This window comes from Falco punctatus (genome assembly GCF_963210335.1).
Source record: "Falco punctatus genome assembly, contig: scaffold_103, whole genome shotgun sequence".
NCBI lineage: Eukaryota > Metazoa > Chordata > Aves > Falconiformes > Falconidae > Falco > Falco punctatus.
The window spans coordinates 159836-181619 of NW_027660142.1; the positions used below are offsets into that span (position 1 = coordinate 159836).

The following is a 21784-nucleotide window of genomic DNA, read 5'->3' on the forward strand; positions in this document are numbered from 1 at the left end:
AGCGAAAAGCCCCAGCTCAAACCAGGCCACTTTGCTTTTCTTGAAAGTCACAAAGCTTCGCTCTGGTGGGTCTCTTTGCATCAGAAACCCTTGTGCTCCCAACGCTGTGACCTGTGTGGGTGCCAAGTCAGAGCAGTCCGTCACCGCCTGCCTTTGAATTCAAGGTTTGAACTGTGCAGTGTGGCCAGAGAGGGCACATGCTGCGAGAGGTCACGGACCATCATTTCCCTGGCCCTGCGGCTAAGCCAGCGCAGCCCGCTGCTGTGCCGGGAGCGGTGGGGACAGTGCCGCTCTGTCCCCACACAGCTGCCCAGAGCTCAGGGGAGGGGGCGGCCTGGAAGCGCCTGGGCTCCAGCGGCCGGCCAGAGAAAGCCCCCCCCCCGTTCTCACAGGGGAAGTGACTGACATGTGCAGGGTTTCTCCTGCTCGGACTGCAACAAGTTTCCCAGGAAGCTCCCCAAGGCGTGGACGTTTGGGTCTGAAGCACCCCGGGCCGAGAGCAGGCGCTGCCAGGGAGCTAGAGCCCGCGGCAGGCTGGCTGTCACTCAGCAGGCAGGTGAACCTGCTTCCCCGCGCCCCGCTCCATCCACCTCCACCAGCTCTTACTTCCAGCCTGCTCCCCCCGCCCCGTACCCCCATCCTTTCTCCCGTGCGGCAGCTGCAGCAGGCACTTACCAGCCTCCCGAGCCCCCGGCTGACGCGGGGCACTGGCACGCTCAGCCGGCAGCGCTGGCCCCGCTGCAGGAGGGCTAATCCGCAGGCTGCAGAGGAATCACTCACTGACCCAGGGAAGGGAAAGCCCATTTATTTAGGCTACTTGAATTTGGCACGCACAGAACATATCCCAGTAACGCATGGGAGGCTAAGGGGTTTGTTTTGTTTTTTTCTTTTTTCTTCTTCTCTACAGACATAGAGGAAAACTCTATGCAACTCCCATGTACACACCGCACAAAGGAAACAGCTTTAAGCAACCACCGGTGAAACGTGGAAGCCTTTTAAGATCTCTGGAGCTGGCACAGGAATGTTCTCTACCCCCCATACAAAAGGCATTTCAATTTCAGGTCAGACTGTCTAGGTGATATTTCCATGCATTTCTACAGAAGTAAAGAAGCTAACAGACAAAAAGCCCAGATCAAGCCATATTAGTCAGGCTGATTGGTTCTACCAAGTTAGATCAATAGTGATTATGAACAAATGGACCAAGTGACCAAAGCCTGAGGCTGAGAATACCACTTTTTGAGATGTGGTTTCTTTTCACTGTACTACCCATAGAACTGGAGCACTCTGATAGAAGTATCTGCATTTGTAGAAGCCTCAGAAGCATCTGACCCACTAGTAAGTGTGTATTAGAGAAACGAAGGTAGTTCTAAATTAAACTATGTCAACAGAAAAGTAGTTGATAGAATCCCTCAGGCTGAAGGAGAACTCAAGGCACTTCATAACAAGAACATTGAACCTCTAGAACAAGTGAACCTTTAAATATTATTACTGCACCGTGAGTTTACAAGAGTGGATTAGGACTATTTCTCCAGAAAAATGTGTCTATTTTATGTCTGTTTCACTTCAGGATTAGCCTTTATTAGTACTGCTCTGCAACTGCTAGCACTAAGAATTTAACCCAGTTTTTGTGCCAACAGGTTGTTTTAGCCTAACTTTCACTACAGGTTTTCAGTTTTGTATAAAGTGGTTACAGGGGAAACTGTTTCTGAGTTTGGCCATTTGACCAGCAGCCTCAAAAAGACTGACTGAATTTTGCTTTTTACAACAAAGAAAATTAAGAACAGGAACCAGTTTGTTCTCAACTCCCCACCCCCCACCCCCCCCTTTCATCCCATGATACATTGACACTTTGCAGCTTTGGACCAACATTTTTGGAGACCTTTAGTGTTAATCCATTGGGGACAGTATTGGGCTGCTGGACAACCAATGCAAATACTAATAAACCAAGAGAAATCCTTAGATTTGATTTGTTGAGGGTCATTTGTACATACGAGCTACATCTCCAAAATGTGCTTTATTCTACCAGACAGCTTCCCTGCAGTTAGTGAAACCCTTGCCTAGAGTGGTTGCTTTACATAACTGATCTATTAAAACATGGAATGCCTGTAGAGTTGTGGCACTGCATGACATCTACAAGGGACTTGCTTCAAAAGCTACGACCAGGGAGCCTCCTGGCTTCTCAGCAGTGCAAGCTCGGGGCAGGTCCTCTGGCCCATTTGCTTGGCATTCATGCTTTATGCCTAAAAAAAGAGGCAAAACACTCAATGTGGTATTCCAGCATGCTAGTAATCAATCAAATGTACTTGGTAGTAACATTAGAAGAGGCAATCGGGTCACCAAGCAGGTAAGCCCTGCCTTGGCTTAGGCATTTGGATGGTTTTCTCTGACGTGTGTCAGAGCAGACCTCTGGCTACACGCCAAATAGCAATGCAGAAATACCGGGGAGAACGTTTTCACTACATCCGTGCTCAGACTGTTCCCCTTTTCACTGCAGGCTCTCTCAGGAGCGCATCTCTCCTTTCTAGGGCTACCCTGGGTATGGCGGGTGAGGAAGCTACACGCAGGCAGGCTCCAATGGCTGACTCAGCTCCCGCTGGCTCTGGAGAGGTGGGTGGAAGAATCAGAGTGAGAATCTGGGCTGTAGAGACCAGAAAGGCTTTGCTGCTCCAAGGGATCAACAATGGATTCTTTTTTTGGAGATCAGGGAGCCCAACCCAAACCCGTCTGATGTGGAGAAAAGCTGAATTTCTTCAGGATTTCTTTTTTTTTTTAACTTCCACCTGTGCAGCACAGCCTCCCTGGCTAGTTCGAGTCCACTGGCCAGCTGTCGTGTGAAGGCTGGCACTGCTGCACAACGATCCTGTCTGTCTTGCAGGCTGCGAGATTTTGGCCCAGTGCAGCAGGAGGAACTGAAGGGGGTCAGCGCTCCCTGGCTACAAGCCAGGCCGACTGAGCATGAAATCTCTGAATGCTGCAGCAACATGTTTACTCCTTGGTTAACGGTGTCTGACAGGCTGAACAGAACTTTGCTTCTCCACGTGGAGATGCAATGCCCTTTGAAATGAGTAATCACAACCACATCTCTAAATCAAGCGCATTGTTAATTACTACTGTTGCACAGGATGTTTGAGATCATGTCTTTCAACAGACACAGGCTTGAACGTCCTCTGCCACAGCAGCAGCTCTAGAAGGAATCTAATGGTTTCTAGCCTGTATGGTGCAGATGTGCTGCTCTGCATGGTACAGCTATGGTGTCACAGACACTGCAAAACCTGCTCTTGTCCTGCGCACAGTTCTAGTGCCTCTAAAATTCAGTCAGACAGTGTAAGTTTTAGCCAGAGCTCATTTGAGCTGCATCACGGGGCATTTCACTTATGAAGTTCTCATCTCTCACTAGTATCTCAAAAAACCCAGCCATCCACAACCAAAAACCAAAGGCCAATCCAGCATCCAGCTGCTTTGGGAGGTGGCGGGAGCAGCTGACGGGGCTGGAGAGCATTTGCCAGCCATCAGTGACGCCCTTGCCCTAAGCTGGTGTGGTGAATTTTGATCTAAGTCTGACGTGGTGGCAGTGTGAGGTCAGCAGCTCTGTTGGTACCAGCGCATTGTTGGGGTTGCTAGGTGAGGAATGCAGGGTGCTCAGCTCCGCCCCGGTCAGCTCCGGGGCACATTGGTCTGGCCCTAAAGCCAGCAGAAGGACATGGGTACATGTTCTCTGGACCCTCGTTTCTGTTTCCTGCCCGGAAGAGGAAATCCATCCCTTTTCACCCTGCAGGTTAGGAATAATCCCTCTGTCCCGATGGGGACCATCCCAAAGTGATGCTGCGTTGTCAGGAGGGAGGGGGCTGGCACCAGCTGTGCTGGGATGGAGCCGGCTGAGGCCGCTGAAATCCAAAACGACTGGGATGGACCAGGATAGCGATGCCTGTAGTATCAGCTGGGATCTCGCGCGGTGCCCTGGTGTAGAAAGTTGGTCCTGCCGGAGGGAGGCTGGTTCCAGCTGGCGTTGGCAGCCTGCCCGCCTGCCGGCTCTCTGCTGCTTTGTCTGGGATGCTTGGCGAGGCGGGCAGGGAGAGCTGGGCTGCTGATTGAAACAGCCCTCAACAACCCCCCTGGGGGTTGGAGACGACGTTTCCATTGCACTGTCACCCCCTGGCTGCACCAGTGCAGATTCGGCTGTGAGTGAGTTCGCCGCTGTCGGCTGTGAGAAAGGGAAAGGCTCTGAGGTCTCTCCCTGTGAGCACTGAGGTTTTGAAAAGATGCTGATCTCTTTAGTTTTATTCTTATTTTTGCCTCCTCCCTTTCCAGCCACTCCCTCCGTCCCCAGCCCACAACCTCTTAAAGAGGAAATTCAATGATGTTTACAGTTAAGCGCAGGGATGGGAACTTCTGATAGCCGAGGGCTTGATGCATTGATCACAAGAAAGCGCAGCCTGGCACCTCCTGGGGAGTGCCCCTGCGCAGATGAACTGCCTGACTGCAGCATCGGGGGGGGGGGGGGAGTTGTGAGCCACATGGAGGTGATGCCCATGGGGGAAACGCACGAGTGGGACAGCGGGGAAGAGACTGGCTTCCAGACTCGGGACGGGGTTCGGTTAGCGATTAAGAAGAGTGGAGGCAGCAGCATCTTCCTCCACGTGGGGTTGCACCCTGCCTGCCAGGTCTCAGACCAGGCAGTACAGTCTCCGTTGTGGCTCCGTGTGTTATGGGTGGAGAACCTGAGCATGGAGAGGAGGGTGGGAATGGATGCCCGCCAGTTAACAGCAGAGGTGGAAAGAGAAGCACCACATCCAGTGCTCCCTTTGCAAGTCTCGTTTCTTCCTGTGGGCATCTGCTGGGGAGATGAGATGGTTAATGACCATGCTTTTGCTTTTTTTTGGCTTGAACTTAGGCCTTTTCCTGGTGTTTGCATTGCAAGGAGATGGTAGCGTCTTGGTTCTCTGTGTGGCGTCTGTAGCATCATTGCTGGGGTGGTTCTCATCACTGGAGGCTGGGAGCAGCGACCCAGTGGGATGTGGTCACTGTGTGTCCTCCCTGCCAGGCTGGGCAGAGGCCAGCAGTGCTGCAAGCTGCGGGTGGCAAAGGGAGGCGGCCAGGGCTGTTGCAAAGCTGGGGAAAGCTCTCCCGTGCATGCTTTCCCCTTCCAGGGGGGTGTTTTATTCCAAAACTGAGACCCTGGATGCACTATGGGTGCAGAGATAAGGCCAGGTGGCCCAGGGAGAGCCCAGGTCTTGTCCAAACTGTACCAGGCAGTCTGGAAACGGGCTCTCTTACTGCCGCAGGGCTGCAGGTATTGCCCAGGGTTGTGCAAAAGCGTCCCATTGGACATGTCATGGGCACTTTGCTCGTGGCTGTCTCTGATTGCATCCCTGCTTTTTTCTTCCCCCTCTTTGGTTCTTCTGGAGCTTGCTGCAGCCAGTGCAAGCAGCCCCTGCGGTGTGGCTGGAGCACTGTGTGCAGGCAGCGCAGCGGAGGAGCGCAAACCTGGGAGGGGGCGGGGGGTGTCAGCAGGTTGCCCACACAACACAGATGGACATGGGAAACTCGCTGCTCACAGAGAGGCCGTTGCGCCTCTTTGTTTTCCCCACTGTTTGCGGCGAATGAAGAGACGGGACGCAGCTTGATGCAAGCAAATGTCAGTTTATTGTACAGAAACACGAGTTTATAAACACTTTCAAAAGCTGCGCATTTCAAACTAATTGGTTCTTAAAGCTAAGCACTGCATACCAGGCAATCCCTGATTGGTGGTTAACTACCAGCAATCAACAGCAAGGTGTTACCTTTCCTTGGCACCATCCTTGGCGCCATCCGTCTCCCACTCCCCTGTGCTCTGCAAACATGCCTCATCATGTTAATTGTTGTCTAGACAAGCTCGAGCAAATTCCCGTCAGCTAACTGATTGCCGCGCGTGGTCCCAGTTTGCAGACCGCTCCTGCATCTCCCCCTTCCTGTTGCACAAAAAGAACCTTTGAAACCGAACAAGTAAAAACAAGGTATAAGTAATAGAACAAATAAAAAACTGAGACATATTATCAGTGTCAAAATAACCCACTGTCTTTGTTCCGTACAATTTTACAATTTCCCCTTTTTGTTTTTGAACAGCTAGTACCAGGTTTGCCATGTTCTGCAGGGCCCTTGCAAACATGACAGCAACCAAGGTAATAGCAAACAAACAATACTGCCAATTGATTGAATGAATGCCAAAAAGGCTGAAATTTTCTCAGATTTTGATAACATGTTGCTGCAATGGGGCGCCTAAAATCCACGCAGCACATACCATCAAAATCCTCACAGCCATGTCCCTGAACCAACAACAAAAAACAGTGGCAATTTTGACTCACATTCTTAACTGCCTACCAAACAAGGTGATTTAACTCTTTAATGCTTTCCCTGCTGTTACTCTGGGTAAGATAAGAACCGCTGCGACACGTTCCCATCATAGCCTCCTACTACTTTAACATCTACAGAAAAACAATTATCGACAAAGTGTAAACAATATCATCTTCTTTTGGATTAATATTATACATAGGTGGAAGGGCACACCAAACAAGAACTGGTTCAGTCAAAAAGTCCGAAACATAGCATGCCTTCTCTGAACATACCTCTGGGGTCATTCCCTTCATTCCCTCTTTTTTATGCAAAGAGAGACACTTTACCATAACAGAGAAGCCCCTATTTACATCTCTGAGCCAGGACACAAACCGCAGCTGTATGCGCCACCAGGCTCAGGGCAGGAATCATTCATGTAGTTACATAGCTATATATCTCTACAACTGTGCAGACACCTATTAAACACTAAATAATCATGTTTATCTTTCCTATTCTCCTTCACAATACCTAGTTGTTCTCTCATTATGAATCCTCCATTCCCCTCATCAGTGTCAATGGAATCATTGTCCGAGTTGTCCTGTGAGTTGTCCTGTTCCCATGCTTAGTCCAAGAGTATTACCTTTGTTAAGTGGTTTGATCCAGGGTGATAGTGTTCGTTCTAGGCGCTGTAAAAAGCGAAATCTATATTCTATGTCCTGATTTTGGGTATCTAACATTAATGCAAAACAGTAATCCTCACACAGTTTTTATTTCATTCTGTAGGGTCAGTGTCGCTATCAGTTGTCTGCGGTAAAGGTTCACGGAAAGGTCTTACATTCTTCGCTGGGATCCATCTAGGTCCTTTTTCTGTAGAGACACAAGCATAACCTTTTCCCCATGTAACAAGAGGATATGGTCCCATAATTTTACCTGTTTCTGGATCTCGGACCAATACTGGGGCTTTAACCCGTGCCTCGAAGGAGGCATTTGCAGTGAAATGTCGAACTATCGGTGGGTTGTTATCTATTAAAGAACAATTCAAAAAATTAAAAACATACAATGCTTTCTGTAACCGTTCCTCCGGAATAGCCATTCCCATTCCCCCTTTTTGTTGTTGTAATAAACGTTTTAGAGACTGATGAGACCGTTCAATGAGAGATTGACCGGTGGGGGAATGAGGAATGCCAGTAATATGAGTTATGCCCCATAGGGCAAAAAAGGTTTTTATAGTTGTTGAAACATAAGCTGGACCATTATCTGTCTTTATCTTTAAGGGAATACCCAATGTAGCAAAAGCACGCATTAAATGTCTACGAACATCTCGTGCCTTTTCCCCTGTGTGACAAGAGGCAAACAAGGCACCTGAAAATGTATCAATGGAAGAGTGGATATATTTAAGGTTACCAAATTCAGAATAATGTGTGACATCTGTTTGCCATAATTGTAGGCTTTGTAATCCTCTAGGGTTAACTCCTGCAGCAATTGATGGGAAAGAATGTTTTTGACAATCAGGACAGACAGCAATAATATTTGATGCTTGGTGAGAAGTAAGGTCAAACTGTCGTTTAAGAGCTCCAGCATTTTGATGGAAAAAGGAGTGACTCAGTTTAGCTTGTGCAATACGGTCTGGCAGTACTTGAACTGGTCACGTCAATAGATCAGCTCGTCGGTTACCTTCTGCAAGAAAACCAGGTAGTGAGGTATGAGACCTAATATGCATAACAAAATAAGGTGCAGATCGAGAGTCCAAAAGGAAAATAAGTTCCTGTAACAGGGTAAAAAGTTGTGAATGTGAAACATTTCGCAGCACAGAAGCTTCAGCTCGTGTAACAATACCTGCAACATAAGCAGAATCAGTAACAAGATTGAGTGGTACGTTCCATTTTCGGAAAACACGAACAACTGCATTCAGTTCTACTATTTGAGGTGAACCGGAGACTGTCTCTATGTCCGAATCCCATTGTCTCCGTTGATCATCCCACCATAGAAGAACAGATTTATGTGATTTGCCTGATCCATCTGTAAAGACAGTAAGTGCCTGTAAGGGTTGTTCGCTTCTTCTGGGTTTTAACATCAGACGAAAGTCAATGTTAAACAGTTTGTGTGAAGGTGGATGGGAAGTTATTTGACCTGTATAGTCAGCAAGTGCCATAGCAAAGGTGTCTGATTGCTGATAAAGCCATTGTAAGTATACTGTTGTTATTGGTAGACAAATACAGACAAAATCCTTCCCTGATAAGGTTAACAGGCGTGATCTAGCTTTAACAATCAGAGAGGCAAACATTTCATGTTGTGTCAAAATAGTTTTTGTAGACTGGTTAGGTAAAAAGATCCATTCAATAATTAACAGGGGGTCTGAGTTCTGAAGGTCCCATTGAAATATCAGGGCATGAGGCTGTCGTGCAGGGTTTAAAATAATCAAGTAAAAAGGTAGTTCAGGAGCCCATCGGTGGGCCTGTCGAGAAGCGATAGCTGAGGCAACCTTTTGTAAAGATGTATCTGCTTCAGAGTTAAGACTACGTGGAGAACAAAGATTAGTGTCCCCTTTTAGTAGGTCAAACAAAGGACCCAAGTCTGTATTAGAAATTCCCAATAATGGTCGAACCCAATTTATTGTTCCCAGTAATTTTTGTGCATCATGCAGGTTTCTTACATTGGTATTGATCTGCAATGGTTGAGGAACAATAGTGTGTGCTCTTATTCGCCAGCCCAGATATTTCCAAGGGGGAAACTTCTGGACCTTTTCTGGTGCTATACAGAGACCTGCCGAATTCACGGCATCTGTGACAAGGGCTACAGCTTTCTCCATGACTTCGTGATGTTGTGCTGCCACTAAAAGGTCATCCATATAATGATACAATAACACAGTAGGCATAGCATTTCGGACAGGACTGAGTATTTTTGCAACGTACCATTGACACATTGTAGGGCTATTTTTCATACCTTGTGGCAGTCCAACCCACTGATATCTCTGCAATGGAGCTTGCATGTTGATGCTTGGAATGGAAAAGGCAAATTTTGGGGTATCATCTATATGCAATGGGATACTGAAAAAACAATCTTTAAGATCTATGACAGTTAGATGCCAATCTCGAGGGATCATAGTTGGAGACGGGAGACCAGGTTGGAGGGCTCCCGTATCTTCCATAGCATCATTAATTTTTCTGAGATCATGGAGCAAGCGCCACTTGCCAGTTTGTTTTTTAATAACAAAAACTGGTGAATTCAATGGGCTGGTAGAGGGTACAATATGTCCTTTGGACAGTTGTTCTGAGACTAAGTTTTGAAGTGTGCGAAGTTTTTCCAAAGGAAGGGGCCATTGATCCACCCAAATAGGAACATCAGTTTTCCAGGTTATTTTCAGGGTGTCACGCACTTCAATGGCCCCATCTAAAAATGTGTACGGATGGACATTCCCCATTGTGACAATACATCACGTCCCCACAAAACCATAGGGACAGGTAGCACAAAAGGTTTAACAGAAGCCACATGTCCCTCTGGTCCTTGAATTCGAATTAGTTCCAAACTCTGACGACTGTTACCGGTCCCCCCTATCCCAGCCAGTGTCTGAGAGACATTAGTCAGTGGCCATTGCGGAGGCCATTTGGCTTGAGAAATTACTGTGACATCAGCTCCAGTGTCAATGATCCCATTTAGTGCTATTTGTTGGTCATTGTAAATAAGGGTACACTGATACATAGGTCGCTGTGGAGAAATAGATTGTACCCACAAAATGTGAGGCAACCCTGTAGAACCAAAACCTCCTCTCCTCTGCAGAGGGTGATCAGTGGTAAGAGAGCTTACCCCTGCCGGGATCAGAATCAATTGCGCTATTCTACTACCTTGAGGTATCGTACAGGGTGGAAATGGAGTCCATGCCATGATTTTGATTTCGTCCACACTATCAGAGTCAATAACACCTGGTAAAACAAATAGACCAGACAATGTTGTGGAAGATCTACCAATTAACAGAGCTTGTGTATCAGGGGGTAATGATCCTTTGACATTTGTTGATAATAAATGAACCGAGGAATCGAGCAACGTTACTGTGTGTGAGGTTGCCAGGTCCAATCCTGCGCTGCCTGAGGTTGCTGGACAGAGACTTGAGGTGTCGGTGCTTCTCTCCGAGCTTGTTGAAATGTCAGCTGTGGCACTTGTGTCTGCGCGCGTCGCTGCCCCGCGCTCCGCGGTCGGTTTCCCTGTATCGGTTGTCCCTGGAAATCATACTTAGATCGACATCGATTAGCATAATCACGCCCTTTCTGACATGTCGGACAAACTCCAGGACCAGGAGGTTGTTGTTTATTCCCCGCAGCCCGAGCAAGACAATTTCTCTTTAGATGACCAGGCTTACCACAACCATAGCAATTCCCCACACCACACATCGCTGCAAAAGCAGCAGCCATAGCTTCAAACTTGTGGTCAACCGTACCGATTCGGTTACATGCTTCCACCATTTCCACCAGAGTGGGGTTTGGGTTGGGAAGAGACTTCAATAGCCTTTTACAATCAGCATTAGCATTTTCAACAGCTAGTTTTGTTAGCAATATATCCCGAGCTTCCGCATTATCTACTTGACGTTCCAAAGCCTGTTTTAGTCTATCAATAAACTGCATATAAGGTTCTCGAGACTCCTGAGTGATGTTAGTAAAGGCTTTTTGTGGCTTTTGTACGTCAGGAACCTGGAAAAAAGCCTTTTTCGCCTCTTCTCTAATTGCCTCGAGAGTCGCACGGGGGCAGTGTTGAGCCCGTGTTACCGGATCAACATGTGCACCGGTGCCCGTAAGATGTTCTATTGTCAGTGCAGCTAATACAGGATCATTATGATTAACATACGTGAGCAGGAGTGCTTGCAATCCTCCTTTCCAATGCGACTCCCACAACGTATACTGAGTCGGGGTTAATAGCAATCGTGCTAAAGATTTCAAATCATGAGGAGTCATGATATAAGTATCAAACACAGAAGATAACAGACTTATAAAATAGGGAGAAGAAATACCATGTTCTGTGACTGTGCGGCGCAGTTTTTTAACAACCGAAAAAGAAAGAGGCTCCCATCGTGCTCCCCCTGCCCGACCCTGAGAATACAAGACCGGAGCAACTATAGTTTTAGCCATTTCTAAATCCCCCTCCTTTAAGGCTTGTTTCTTTATTTTTGTCCACACATCACGTAGATCAGGAGGGTATAAATCAGGTTCTTTTTCACAGTCTATCGGTCCTGCGTCAAAAGGATCTTCTTCTGGCGGATACCCCACTGCATTGACACCCAGGGGTCTAGAGCACTGTGACTTAGAGGCTGATAAGGAAAGAGCTATAGGAGCTTGCGATTCCTCCTCCTCTCCTTCCTCTGCTTTCATAGTCTCAAAAATAACTCTCCATGAAGAAAGCAGACGGTGGGACTCAATATTGCCTTTTGTCGCAGAATCCCATAATTTCACCCCTGTGTCGTCCCAAAGTTCCCGCGTAAAAATTGTAGATGCAGTCACTGCGGGCATATTTACTTGCACCCACTTGAGCATTGCTTTAAGGTCTTGCCCAGAGATATTTTTCTTATGTTTATTAAGAAGACCTTTCATAAGCTCGTAAACGTCTCCTTCTGGGGACGAAGCCTGATTCCCCGTTACGGATTTCCCACAGCTCACCTCTCAACTCCGGAGGGATTTCTGGCCGGCTCCTGCTTCCTTTCAGCAGATCATTCAAAGTTCTGTGGGATTCGCTGCATGTCACTCAGATAGGCGATTCGAGAGCCCTTCACTATAGATCCTTAAACGGATCACGTCGGGGTCACCAATTTGCGGCGAATGAAGAGACGGGACGCAGCTTGATGCAAGCAAATGTCAGTTTATTGTACAGAAACACGAGTTTATAAACACTTTCAAAAGCTGCGCATTTCAAACTAATTGGTTCTTGAAGCTAAGCACTGCATACCAGGCAATCCCTGATTGGTGGTTAACTACCAGCAATCAACAGCAAGGTGTTACCTTTCCTTGGCGCCATCCTTGGCGCCATCCGTCTCCCACCCCCCTGTGCTCTGCAAACATGCCTCATCATGTTAATTGTTGTCTAGACAAGCTCGAGCAAATTCCCCTCAGCTAACTGATTGCCGCGCATGGTCCCAGTTTGCAGACCGCTCCTGCAACTGTTGTTCTGGTGTCTTGCAGGCACAGAAGAATAAGGCAGGATGGGTGTCTATGACCCTCAGATGCTGAAGGTTGTGCTCTTTGGAGGTTTGATGCTGGTATCGGCCATTGGGATCTTCCTGGTGTTCACCTTCGTGGAGAAGGTCCTCCGTCCTTCTGAGGAAGCCTTGGCCAAGCAAGGCAAAGGGCTTAAGAAGACTCAGCAGAAGGAAAAAGAGAAAAAGAAGAAAGAGGAAGCTGTTGAGAAAAAAGGAAAAGGAAAGAAAAATCAAGAGAAACCTAATGGACAGGTCCCAGAGGCGCACCAAAGTGCTCCAGTGGTCAGCTCTGTCACCATAAAGAAAAGCAATGTTCTTCCAGCCCATGAGGAGCAGAAGCATAATGGACCTGTCAAGAAGGTGGCTGCATCCAAGAAGAAGAGCGAGCCAGGTAAGGCCAAGTTCCTCTGCATATATCCCCGTCGGGTAAGCCGGCAGAGGGATCGAAGAAGGGCTGGAGTCATCTCGTTCCCTTAGCAAAGAGCTGGAACGAACCTACCTGGTGAAAGGCAGGAGATGACCTTGCTGCTCTGCATCACTGGCACCGCTGCATGGAGCGACAGTCCCCCAGCGAGGCTGTGTCACGATGGAGTCCAGCTTCTGATGCCCACCATGTCTCTGCTCCCTGGCATTAGCAAAGCGTGCCCAGCTCCGTCTGGAATCGCTCAGTGTGATGGAGGGTGGTGGCAGGGCGGCAGGAGCAGTAGCAGAGCCAGGCAGAGGTGGCAGCTGGCTCAGGGAACACTTGTCTGTGGTGGGTGCCGTCCCCAGCACTCGTCACGTTGCTTTCAGTTAGAGAGGTATCAAACTTGGCTGTGGACATCTGGGCGGTTGCTGGCGTGAAATGGCAGTTATGGGGTTGAAGTCAACTGAGGTGATGCTACTCAGCCCTGCCGTTGGCTCAAGCACTCCCAAACCCTCCTCTCTCCTCCCCAGCACCTGCGGACTCGGATGGGCCCCTCTACCTGCCCTACAAGACGCTTGTGTCCACAGTCAGCAGCATGGTGTTCAGTGAGGGGGAGGCCCAGCAGCTCATCGAGATCCTGACGGAGAAAGCGGGCATCGTCCAGGACACCTGGCACGCGGTAGGGCTGCCAGCAGCGTCGTGTCCACCAGGGCTGGGCCAAGCCTCCGGGGGTGCGGAGGGGCGAAGGCAGCCCGTTTTCGGGCAGGCTGTCCCCCGAGGGTCAGCCTTAGAGACGGGAGCTGAATTTTCCCCTGGAGCAGAGGGCAGGACCCTGTGCGTGTGGGGTGGAGGGGTTGGATGCGGAGGTGGTGGTCCCCGCTGATGTGCCACCCTGTGCCGGCAGGCCAAGCAGAAGGGTGACCCTGTCACTGTCCTGAAACGCCAGCTGGAGGAGAAGGAGAAGCAGCTCGCCACTAAGCAGGAGGCTGCAGCCGCTGCCAGAAACAAGGTGGAGGAGCTGAGTCAGGTAAGTGCCGCGCAGCCCTCCCAGCACCCCTGGCACAGGCTCTGCGCCTCACGGCTCGCCATGTGCCTCCCTCTCCCCGCGTCTTACCCGCCCTTGGAGGTGAAGCCCAGGGGTTCTCTGGGCCCTTCATCCATTTGCTGTTTTCTCCCCAAAAAGGGGAGGAGATGCCCACCTGAGCTCCTCTCCTGGGCCTGATCCAGCCCGGGGAGGCACGTGCCCTGTTGGCAGCCGCAGCAGGAGCGGGCTAAAGCCGTGCCCGTAAGAGACTGCAGCTTTCTGCTGCTTTACGGAGGACAATAAAGCCCTTCTCATCTCTTGGCAGAGCCCCTGAGCTGAGAAGGTGTTGAACAGTCCCTTTTTAAGGAGCCTGATCCTATTTACAGCCGCCTTGCCTGACTCAGCCCCTTGCCTCCACCTCTCGTTGGGTGTTGAAGTTAGAAGGGACCCCCGGCGCGTCGTGCTCAGCACCTCCTGCCCCGCAGCCGCCAGGACCCTGCTGCAGCAGGTCCATCTGCCTGCAGGCAGGAGAGGAGAGGGCGAAGCCACCCTGTGCACTGAGTGCTGTGCTAAACCCCGGCCTGTGCAGGCAGCCCAGGGCAGCGGCACGGCATCACCCAGCCGGCCAAGAGAGCACCCCTGCCTTGGCAGGGGGCGGAGGGGGAGTCTGTGTTTCATTTGTGGGGGTGTTTTCTTTTTTTAGTTTTCCTGCTTTGCCGCAAACTTGATGTGATGATGTTGATCCTGGGGCCGGGGAGGGGAATAAAATTCCAGGCCATCACTCCTGTCTCTTAGCTGGCCCAATGTGGAACAACAGTGGCATCCAGTGGCCACTGAGCCCAAAGCTTAATGCAGGAGGAAATGTAAGTGCGGACGGTGTAGCTGGGCCTGGGGGCAGCGCCGAAAGGGTTACACTTCTTAAAGTCTTCTGAGCTAGGAGGCCACTTGGTTCGAGTCCCCTTAAAGCAGGGAAGTTCCTACGCTGAAACTGACCGGGTGGCTTCTCTCCTCGAAGGAGCTGGCGGCCGAGCGGGCCAAGGCGACAACCCTGGAGGGCAAGCTGAAGGAGCAGCTGCTGGCCCGCGAGCAGGAGATGGCAGCGGTGCAGGTACGCATGCAGGCCAGCTACCAGGACCATGTCAGCGAAACGCAGCAGCTGCAGGGCAAGGTGAGCCCCACGCGGTGCTCTGCAGCTTCCTCCGCTGGCTGCCGGCTGGCCCTCGGTGGCAGCTGCCTGGTCTTTTGGAGAAGACCGAGGTGGACGAGGGGACCAGAGCCTCGGGGAGGGGCGAGAGCCCCGCAGTGCTCCTGAGCCGTGGTGCTCACGCTAGAAGAGGGATGTGGGAGCATCCTCATGGGATGCAGCAGCCGCAGGGGCTGTCAGCATCAGCAGACACCTCGCTGTGGCTTCCTTGCCAGTCCCTCTTGCCCATGGAGTGGGCTCCTCAGGGGAGAGCTGAGGGGCTGGCAGCGGCGGCATTAACCCCTGTTGGTCTCTCCCTAGATCCGCACCCTGCAGGAGCAGCTGGAGAATGGCCCTAACACGCAGCTGGCTCGCCTGCAGCAGGAGAACTCCATCCTGAGCGATGCCTCCTGCCAGATCAGAAGTCAGATGGAGAGCAAGTAAGACTAGGGGTGGGGGTGGGGGGCAGAGCCTGGGGCCGCCCTCTGGCAAGCCCTGGGGGTGGCTGTCCATCATGATTGGCCACCCCCTTTCTTGAGGGTGCTTCTACAGACGCCCCAGCTAGCTGGAGGTAGAGGAGGGAGTGAGGAAGAGATTGCCAAATGGCTTTTGTGGGCCTGGCAGGGGAAACAAGGATGCTTTTCCCAAGTGGAAGGGCAGGGGAAGCCCTCTCTGCTTTGGAGTCACCTGTGCTGATGCTAGCGGAGGGGGCAGAGGGGACCAGAAGGCGCTGCAGCATTTCTCCACACTTCGGAGAGCTTGTGCTCACCAACTTCAGAAGAAATGTCGCTGGCTCTTTGATGGGAGCGGTGCTGCAGAGAACCGAGACCTGCCTGGTGCATACAGAGCAACCAGGAGCTAGGGGGAAGAATTTGGCACTCTGTTTTTGTAGAAAGTCTGAAATGGCTGGTGATTAACAGTGGTCAATTAATTACAGAGCAGACTCCAGCTGCTTAGAGTGCTTCCTCCTGTGTCTGGGAACACAGATCCTTGCGTCTTCTATTTCATGAGAAAGGAATGTCTCCTGTGATGGAAACGGAGCTTTTGAAATTGATGTGTCAGCTCCTTCCACCCCATCCCTGAAGGACCAGGCGTGTCCGAGAAGCAGGCCAACACAACCGTTGAGATGTTTCAAGCCCTGTTATCAGGCCCACAGGAGGATGTGTTCCCCCTGGGTAACGCCAGGGATGCTTGACTGGCCTGCGGGCTGCAATAACGCTGCTTCTGTTGGTGCAGGCAAAACGCTGAGGTGGCCAGGTTACAGGAGTGGTGCGGCAAGCTGATGAACGAGCTCTCTGAGAAGTCAGAGGTGCTGCAGCATGAGAAGCAGCTGAGGAAGAGCTGGAAGATGAAAGTGGCAGCCTTGGAGAGGCAGATGGAGCAGCTGCAGGTCAGGCAAGCGCCTGCAAACCTGCTCCCCCCGGGTGTGAGGGTGGGGGGGGAAGCCTAGGTGGTGCACCGTGCTGGGTGGTAGCCTCAGGTGAGAGAGGAAACCCAGTGGCCCCTGCCAGCGGGTGCTCACGAGGACGTGGGTGCTCCCTCTCGACTCTGAAGCCCTTGGTGCAGGAGGTAGAGCTTGTGGCTTTGTTGTTGTCACCGGGGTGTGGCTGGATTTGGGTTTTTTAGGGGTGTTTAAAGGACACCTCCCAGGTAGAGCCTCTGAGCACACCGCTGGAGCAGTGGTGCATCGCTGGCTTGTGGCTACCGAGGCAGCTCAGTGGAGACCTGAGGTGACCCGAGATGTTTTGGAGGGGGGAGTGTCACCAGACGGCCAAGGGAGACTCAGGCAGATGCCTTCTTTTGACTCCCATGTAGGAAAAACTAGGAAAAAAAAAAGAGAAAGAACCGGGGCCAGGCAGCAAGCGAACTACAGGAGCGACTGAAGGTTACCCAGGACCAACTGGCCAAAGGGAGAATGAAGAAGTGTAAAGAACAGCTTCAGGAAACGGTACTGGTGGTAGCCACAGCCATCCCTCCCCTTGGTGCTGGTGGAGGGCAGGGGGAAGCGCCTGTCAGGCAGCGGTTGAAAACCGGAGACAAGGTGGCACTTGCTGCCAGAAACCATCTGGGTGGCTTTTGGGAAGCTCTGGGAGCACAGGAGATGGTGGTCATGGTTCTCCCTTCTCAAAAGGCAGGACCTGGCCCATCTGTGAAACGCTTTGATGCTTGTGTTACCGAAATCTCGGAATGAAGAACTTATCGACACCAATGTGATGTAGATAAGCAGACACTTCTTTATTGACGAGTCCTCTCACGATCAACGCACACCAGGTCCCACACTCAGATTCCATATATAGAACTTATTCATACATATTCATACATATACATATTCATTAAATATTCATGCATAATCATAACATTTCCCATAAATCATTTACATACTCTCCTCCTATATCCGATTCTGCGCAGTAAAGCTTAGAAAGGTCTAGAAATGGGTCTGGGGTACGATTTGGGTAGGTGGTATATGAGTCGGTGGTCGCGATCTCCCCCTGCCGGAATTACCTTTTACTAAAGTTCACAGTTTCTTGGCAGGCACCTACAAGCTGTTCCAGTCGACTCTCCCCAGTTCCCATTAATCTCATCCTCTGACATTTCAATGCACCTCTACGTAAAGAAGACTGGTTAAGTACAAAGGAACCTTTCAACCCTAAAGTTATTACCTAAGTTTTTCCACAATAGTTCCAGGCCCTTCTTCTAGCCTTGGTACAGGACGTACAAAAGATGTCATAACTACTTCTACTATATAGCTGTAAATTTTCCATAAAAATTTTCTTATTCCTCTATATTTTAATTCTATTAAATGATTTTATAAAATCAATCAATCAATCTAATATAATCAATCAATCTTAACTTATTAACAAATCGATAACACTTGAGCTGCCATGAGAATAAGGTTGAGACCCAGTTGAGTAACCCACCTCTCTTTTCCTTCTCCAGGGGGAAGAGGACAGTTTGAAGGAAGGGACTTCAGCTTGATGAGTCTGTGACCTAGACCTTACTGTCAGCTTACCAAAATGCCTTACACATTCCTAAAACTAAAACTAAAAATATATGCCTGATTTACTGTAGAAAAAAGTTGCAAGCCATTTGTGACCTAAAACCTAGTTTTGAAACTTAAAAAAAACCCCAAACACAAAAACCCAACCAGTAAACACTGGAGGCATATGTTTGTAAGAAAATCTTCATACTGTTTTGTACAACTACCGTTTGTTCCCAAGGGCACCGCACCGACCACATCGGGGCAGGCAGAACCCACAGATCTGTGAAAAGGGAAGACTCTGTTTGTACATCAACTGGTGAAATTATTTTTTTTCTTTCTTTTTTACTTTTTTTGGTTTGTTTTGGGTTTTTTTGTTTGTTGGAGTGCAAGAAGTGTGAAAGTGAGACCCAGCATGGAAGGAAGCCTCTCTTTGATGGGTGGCTCTTGGCACGTATCTTTTTGTGTATTTCTGGGTGTCGATGCATTTACAATGATGTAGTGAAAAGAGCTTATCCTTGCTTCATTTTCCCGTTATTATTTACTAATTTTTTATTAAGTTTGCAAGCCAGCCAGGTGTTTGGGGTCACTGAAGAAGGACCCTGCTGTGGCCGGGAGCAGATCCTTTATTCCCCGCCTTGCTTGCTGTGCTGCAAACAGCCATCCCCTCTGTTTTTTCTCCAAGATACGCAAAGGAGAGAAGCCTTCCCTTCCAGCCACGAGTGTCCTCACACTGGCTGCACCCCGAGGTCCCCTGCCATGGGGTCAGGCTGAGCGTGGGGACAGGGCACAGCAGCGTGAGCATGGGGACAGGGCACAGCAGCACAGCCTCGCCAGCCCAGCGCAGGCTGCTCCTGCTCTCTTAAGCCTCAGCGCACCCCTGAAATTCTGTCCCTGCGGGTGCTGTGTGGTGGAGGTCCTTGGGCACTGCCTTCTCTCTCCCCTTCTTGTGGCTTTCCTTTTGAAACTCCACACAAAACCACCCTTTTTCCCCCAGGTTTTCTTCTTTTTAAATAATTTTTCTTTTTTTTTTTTTTTTTATTTCAAGTTGGTTTATTGGGAAATGGCAGAGACCACGTCACAGCTTGGTGCCTGCCTCCTCACAATAAAGCTGCTGAGCCTGGCGCTGACATCAGTGGGATTTGAGGAGCTGGTGGGGGGAAAAGGCCCCCAGAGTACTTGGTACCTCTGGGGTGTGTGAAGAACCAAGGCCAGGAAGGGGGATGAAGGCCAGACCCGCCTCCATTTTGTTCCCAGAGAAGTCTGCGTGTGCTCAGCCTCTATATTAGACACACCAGAGATTCCACGCAGGCAGGACTGGGTAGACACGTGTCCTGTCCCCCCAGCACTGCAGCTTTGGGGGTCATGATGGAGAAGGGACGTGCAAATCACACTTGGGCTGTGCGGTATGTGCATGACCTGTCTCTGGTCAGGCAAGAAAAAGGGGTCCTGCTGAATTCTGGCTGAGGGAATGGCAAGCTGAGAGCCCACCACCCACCACCACCCCTACTGCCTGGTGATTAACAGTGGTCAATTAATTACGGAGCAGACTCCAGCTGCTTAGAGTGCTTTCTCCTGTGTCTGGGAACACAGATCCTTGCGTCTTCTATTTCATGAGAAAGGAATGTCTCCTGTGATGGAGGAGCTTTTGAAATTGATGTGTCAGCTCCTTCCACCCCATCCCTGAAGGACCAGGCGTGTCCGAGAAGCAGGCCAACACAACCGTTGAGATGTTTCAAGCCCTGTTATCAGGCCCACAGGAGGATGTGTTCCCCCTGGGTAACGCCAGGGATGCTTGACTGGCCTGCGGGCTGCAATAACGCTGCTTCTGTTGGTGCAGGCAAAACGCTGAGGTGGCCAGGTTACAGGAGTGGTGCGGCAAGCTGATGAACGAGCTCTCTGAGAAGTCAGAGGTGCTGCAGCAAGAGAAGCAGCTGAGGAAGAGCTGGAAGATGAAAGTGGCAGCCTTGGAGAGGCAGATGGAGCAGCTGCAGGTCAGGCAAGCGCCTGCAAACCTGCTCCCCTCAGGGAGATGGGGCGGGTGGCTGAATTGTGTGGGATCCGTGGGGCTGGCCATGGGGAGAGCTCGGGGGGAGATGAGCGTCCGCATTTGGATAGCGAGCTGCCTGGCGGACCTCTTCATTGCCTCCTGCCCCCTGTCAGTTTGTCACATGCAATGAACTCTATTGCACATCCCCGGCAAAGCCCAGGGGGCACGCTGCCCTGGTGGGAGCCATTCTTGCTCACCTGTGAAGCTCCCCAGCCGGCTGTGAGGGTGGGGGGGGAAGCCTAGATGGTGCACCGTGCTGGGTGGTAGCCTCAGGTGAGAGAGGAAACCCAGTGGCCCCTGCCAGCGGGTGCTCACGAGGACGTGGGTGCTCCCTCTCGACTCTGAAGCCCTTGGTGCAGGAGGTAGAGCTTGTGGCTTTGTTGTTGTCACCGGGGTGTGGCTGGATTTGGGTTTTTTAGGGGTGTTTAAAGGACACCTCCCAGGTAGAGCCTCTGAGCACGCCGCTGGAGCAGTGGCGCATCGCTGGCTTGTGGCCACCGAGGCTGGTAAGATGCATGGAGACGTCAGGTGAGCAGCGTAGTCCCCAGGAGGAAAAGGTACCTTGGGAAGGGGGTTTGCTGACCAAGGGGTGGTCGCTAGCGATCTTGAGGGCAGATCGAGCAAACCAAGGTTACTGCCAAATCCTATTAAAAGCCCGGAGGCCTCGCAATGGAAAGCGGGGGGCAGGACGGAATAAGGCAGAATCTCACAGTAATAAGTTAAAAAAAGGGGGACCTCATAGCAGAAAGTAAGGGAAACTTTGCGTCGGGAAAAAGGAAAACAGGGGAGTAACAAAATCTTAAATAATTCATTACCAATAATCGTTTTTATTATCTGTTACATAATCTGCACAAGGCACTCCAGAAGCAGCCATGGCCCTCACGGAGCCTCCTGGCCAAAAGGCTTCAGTCTTGAGGGCAAAGGCTGAAGAGTGCACGAAAGTGAGAGAGACACAGGGGCAAGCACTTGTCCCACCTTGTAACATCACTTGTCGGCATCTTCTCATCTGACCCCAGGCTGCAAAGGGTTGCAGCTCCGCTTGTAAATTACTGGGTACCATTACAGCGGTATTAGCAAGCAAGGAAAAACGTTACAGTAGCAAAAAGACACGGCTTTGCCCTTGGCTGGGGAGGCACACTGGGACAGCCTCCAGCGCCAGACCATTTTTAGCGAAACAATCACAAATACAATTAACTTCTTAGCTGACTTGTCTACAAAGAGGGGAAGGCTCCATACGATAAGCAGCACTCACTATTACTCTGCTGCAGAATTTAGTTCTTCCAGAGGTAATACACTCTGTTTTGCCAGCATCTAACAGCAAACCATGTAACACGAAGATGCGGAGTTAAGGTACCTGTAAATGCACTGGTTTTGTTTCCTGGCTTTTGTGCTTCCCAGGGCTGTCCTGTGTTGTGCAGCTCTGATATTTTCCAATGTTTTTATATTTGGATATAGTAATTGCTAACACAGAGCCTAAGGCTAGCAATCACAACATCTATTTACAACATGCACACTGGCTGTGTGCACCTGTTCCACCAGCCTCCCATTTGCTTCAAACATGTCAGTCTCCCTGAGGACACGTTCAATGAGAAACCACCCCCCTACCCTGCAGAGCCCTGCTTTACTTGCTGCCAAGCCTCCTGCATCCCCCTGGGCA

The 21784-nt window shown here is 50.4% G+C and overlaps 1 long non-coding RNA gene across 2 annotated transcripts; it reads left to right on the forward strand.

Moving 5' to 3' along the window:
- The first annotated feature begins 13501 nt into the window (after positions 1-13501).
- LOC308057853 lies at positions 13502-16963 on the forward strand. 2 transcript variants are annotated; one of them, XR_013925497.1, is made up of 3 exons: positions 13502-13920; positions 14933-15085; positions 15422-16963. It is a non-coding gene; the product is annotated as an uncharacterized lncRNA (long non-coding RNA). The 2 variants fall into 2 exon arrangements; XR_013925496.1 differs by having other exon boundaries at positions 14933-16963.
- Positions 16964-21784: the final 4821 nt, after the last annotated feature.